The sequence below is a fragment of the Montipora capricornis genome, chromosome 1 (assembly GCF_036669925.1).
Source record: "Montipora capricornis isolate CH-2021 chromosome 1, ASM3666992v2, whole genome shotgun sequence".
NCBI lineage: Eukaryota > Metazoa > Cnidaria > Anthozoa > Scleractinia > Acroporidae > Montipora > Montipora capricornis.
Window position 1 is genome coordinate 10590889 of NC_090883.1, and position 5000 is coordinate 10595888.

Sequence of the window (5000 nt, forward strand, 5' to 3'; positions counted from 1 at the left end):
AATCCTACTGTCTGGACATTGGGTCACTTTGTCCCTGGTCATTGTCATCAAGTGCTTGAAAAGTATGGCCAGGGGCTGGGAATGGTAACAATGGAAGGGCGAGAAGCGAAGCATATCTTTGTCAAAAAAATTAATTGAACATATAACATATCAAAACAGATGGGTTGAAACATTTAGACATGAATATGTGATGCTGATTTGCCTGCCTCAGCATGGTTTTCAGCAGCCAGAAGCTGCAGGCAAAAATGTAGCCTACATCCCAGAAAGGGTATTCAGTGATCCATCTTATTGCTATTGTGGTCTGCTAAAGGCATCTCCTGAGGATGCTAAGTACTTTTTTTGTGGACACCCACTCATGAAACTTATTGAGCAAAGTGTAAAAGACGAAAAGATCGCTCCACAGCTTTTGTAATTAATGTTAAATCTGTACACAGTCTCACTCAAAAACACTGCTGACTTAAGATTATATAAGCAGCAGCTAGGAATATTAAGATACTGTACTTATTGGCAGCTGCTAGGAAGATTAAGATACTACTGTACTCATTAGCAGTAGCTAGGAACCTTGAGATAGTGTCAGTACTTATTAGCAGCAGCTAAGAACTTAAAGATGATTTATAGTCCATACTGTGCATTCTCGAGAGTGTGTTTTTTTTTGTTTTGTTTCAAAGAAGACATCACAAAATGTAAACATTTTGCAGCTACTTACATTACGGGAATTCAAAGTTTCAAAACAACCACCATTACTTCCTCATATCACTTGATGAAACAACCTCACAGCTCTCAAAATCGACAAAGCTGTTGGAAAAAGAATTTGAAAGACCTCAAAGATGAAGTATGTTAATTTGTAATGAGTAACCTCGAATACATTCCATCGATTCAGCTATTATGATATTTATAAACATTAGGGTGCTGAGACTGCGCAGTATGAACTGGAAATCATCTTTGAGAATGTGTACGTTTTAGCAGCAGCTAGGATCTTTAAGATAGTGTTGGAATAAAATCCAGTTTGATCACCCTTCTGTTGTTTGGTTCTGCATATAATTTCTGTATATAATTTCAAACTGATCCGGACTCAAACCAATCAGCATTCAAACACTGTTTCCACTACTGATAAAGTATGTACATAACATTTTGAGTGGAAAGAAATTCACAGAGTCTTCATAACATTTTAGTATTGATAGGATTCATTGGTAACTGTGCAGAGTGGAGTACAATTATGACCTGACAAGTAACTTCAAATAGGCCGATTTCATAATGCAAGGAAAATTTATAACTACAAACAGCCTGAAAGCGGCAGGTACAAAACGCAGGGCACAGGTCACAGGTCATTGTTTTACTTACAGAGAAAGTATCCTAAACATTCCTAAAAGCTAACCTTAGCCCTAAAAAGTTTTCTTTCGGCTTAATTAGGCCTAATTAGGCCTAAAAAGTTACGCCTAATTAGGCCTAAGGTTAGCCTTTATGAATGTTTAGGATACTTTCTGAATAGGTTAAATAATGACCTGTGACCTTTACCTGCCGGCCTGAAAGATACTCCACTCAGTCTAGTTCTCACTACTTACATGCTTACGAAAACGTGTAACCAAATTCATTAGTGAATTTGTAGTGGGCTTTCACCACTACTTCCTGTGTCCCTTTGATAAATGCGATCGTGAAAGGTGTTTCAGAACTTGTGAAAACTTTTGAAGTTCCTTTTCTTGTTCCTTTACTGTTCTTGATTAGAAATTCTCGGACTGAGTTACTGCTTAGCTCGGATAACTAGGCAAAATCTCGAATCAGTCCATTCTTCCGGTCATAACAGATTATATCTGCGTGCTTCTCTTCTTTGTGCGAAACACCATAAGCGGAACAGGCCTTTTTCACACTGTGTAGAATTAAAGAGAAAATTTCCGAAGACATGGCCCGTTTGAACTGTACGGTCCAACCACTGCGGGCCTTCAGTCTTGGACTGAGGTGCCTATGGAGCATCTGTAACCAAATCTTGACTTCTCCTTCGAGGAGTGCTGATGCTGGAATTCGAGTCATTTTTGCTTGTTTCAAAGAGTTTTGGCCCACACGGTGTTTTTCAATAATTGAAGCGAGAACTGCTTTTACTTCTTCTTCAAACAAAAAGAAATTGTCAACTTCACTATGTAGAGAATGCAGGGCCTTAGTAGCATTGAAAATAGCATTTTCAGCCGCCATTTTGAAAATTGCTTTATACTTTTATTTGTATTTCTGCTGTACAACTGTAAACTACAGCGGGCAGCAAAGTTCCCCTCTGGAGCGCATGCCAGCCCAGCGTGAACGTTTCATTTTCGCAGGTGTTTGATAATATCCATGTGAATCTCTCTAAAAGCAAAGGATTTCTGACTACAGAATACAGTCAATCAAATTCAACCTAACATTGTACATGCAATAGTTATGGAAAAAGCATTTTATCACACGAAAACGGAATGTTGTAAAGTGTGACTATACCATGTTGAAAAATGATGAATCATATATGCATATACTAGTGCAACCAGAGAGAGTCTAGTTGGACTCACAGTCAACAAATCGGAATCAGTGGGAAATGATTTAGCTTAACACAAGCTCTCGTTCACTATATAATGGAGGCAATATTATGTGTCACAACTTCCTTGATGAGGGAGTTCTCCCTGCAACTATGTTCAGCTGCAAGTACAACTGGTTTCCCTCAGAGTCAAATGTCCCCTAAAATTTTCAAAAGAGGAAATGCTGTGAAACGTGCTGTTGGAGTACATACATACCAACGAGATGCTTTATCAACCTTATTCATCTTCGGATTTGAGAGTACCTTACTAAGCCAATGTCTTTGACTTTGAGTTTATTGCTTTCGCATTAATTTTCGAGCCTTTGCTCGACTTTCACTGTGTTCCAGATTCCGGATTCCAACTTTTAGGCAAACCCAGTTCATTCAATTATAACGCCTTAAATTTCCATATCTTAACAACAAATGGCTACATGTAAGTTGCTTTTCAGTTGGAAAATCGTGATTGTGAACATCGTGAGATTGAATATAAACTTTAAAAGCTTGCCATCGCAGATATTGTATTCTTGCCACACTCCTATGCCATCACTCCTGTATAAAATGTTGTTGATGAAACTAACACCATACCATTTTAACCCCTAACATGCAAGCTACGCACATGTGTGTCAAAAGTTCCCAGTTGGGCAATGTATGCCGATCACACACCATCACTCAAACACCCTGGGTACCAGCGCCTGATTTTATGGCTGTCTTCGTATGTCTCATGTGGCTGGTAGTTTTAACATCAGTCCTCAGATTAGTCAGGTACGCTTTGATGTGGTTTTTGATTATGGGAACTTTTCGGTCACACTATTCTTTCCACCATTGGGGTGCTAAATTCTACCTTGCATCTTTTGAAAATGGCCTGTGGAAACTCTGCACCCTGTACCTCTGGGCACCGGCTCTTGTCCAGCTTATTCCTAGCTTATTCTGGCTGGAGGACGACGAGGTTCTGCGACCTCCTCGTTCTCCCACTCACGCCTGTCATGCAGGCTACTTTTACACCAGACAAAGGAGACATGGTGGATATTAGTGCAAGTGAGAGCAGTTAGAATTTGGGGTCCGATTTTTCGCATTTTGAGGCTTTGATGGAAGGTGAAAATAATGATAGGGCTTTGGAGGCTGTTGGTGAAATCAGGCCGCGGTGATTTGAACCACCAGGGAGAAATGAAAATCAAGCGCATGAGTCAGAAGAGGATCAAGAGCCTGTACACCCGGCCGCCTCAATCAAGAAAGTGACGAATGGTGAGTGGTGCATTACAGTTGTAAATATTGTATCTGAAAATCAGTTGCGGCTAGATCACAGAATACCAGTCCACTCACTGGCATATGAATAAGCTGTATTGTTATGACAGTCTCGTTCTTAAAGAGCAGAAGGCAATATGCAAATTCAGTCGCTTATTAAATATAGGAGCGATCAAGTAAAGAAAATTTCAATGTGCAGACTCTTGAATTCCATGGGAGCAAGATGTTTTCATGCTATACACACTCACCTTCCAAACTTAGGTTTTCATACACCGAAAATAGAAGCAAATAAGCTTGTGAAGGTGCTTTGGAAGGATTCATTTTTGAGAGTAGTTTTCCACATGAGTTTAAGTTTTCTAGTATTTTAATCTGGCGAATAATTGAAGATTTCTTGGCTTATGACTGTAAAACGCAATACAGCAAAAATAGCATTCGTACATGTACTTAGAATGAAATATCCTCTTAATATTAACTTATCATGAACTTCAGTTTTCCCCATTTTTGTGGTCTTCGTACCTTGTTTATAGCCCAAAGTTATTTGTCACGTTTGTGACTGTTGCAGTGCTGATTACTGTTAATTTTGGTGAAACTAATCTTACATTTTTTGTTCTCTATTTCTTCTATTCAATATATAAATTGTTACTGTACTGATTCTTTTATTAAAAGGTGTCAATGTGGAAACTGCCAGTCAATGAGGAGAGAAGGAAGAGAACATCTGCTGTCAAGAAGTAGATGCAGCGAAAAGCAAAAATTTGAAGGCTGTTACAGTGGAAGAGCTGCAGGCAGAATCCAGATGCATTGTCTAGCATCCAGGATTTGAGGCAGTGCACCTCAATGTACGGGTTCTGCAGACAGCTTGGCCTCAGTACAAGCAGTAGTATGGCTCTTCTGCTTATGAGGGCAGACCAAAAGAAAAACTGCCAGATTGCATACAGGCAACTAGTCAGGTGGTGTAGGGGTGCCTTGGGCAAAAATATCCAGGTCTCTTTACATTCTTGTTCAATTAATTGAATATGTGCCTACTTCTCAGAGCCCAACCAGCTGGAGGAGGACATGATCTTTACTGGTTTTACTTATGCAGATGAGTAAAGTTAAGTCAAGTCAAGCCAAGTCAAGTCTTATTTATTTACAGCAAACAGTTTAAGTTATTACTAGGCTGGCTTGCAAATAGATCTTTATCATACATGTACATGTATTCTTCTATGTGATCACCTTTTTAACAAATGTT

General features: G+C 39.3%; 2 pseudogenes; one reads left to right on the forward strand and one right to left on the reverse strand.

Moving 5' to 3' along the window:
• Positions 1-1566: 1566 nt before the first annotated feature.
• LOC138051656 (uncharacterized) lies at positions 1567-2184 on the reverse strand (annotated as a pseudogene).
• A 1362-nt stretch (positions 2185-3546) lies between these two features.
• LOC138051577 (uncharacterized) lies at positions 3547-4861 on the forward strand (annotated as a pseudogene).
• Positions 4862-5000: the final 139 nt, after the last annotated feature.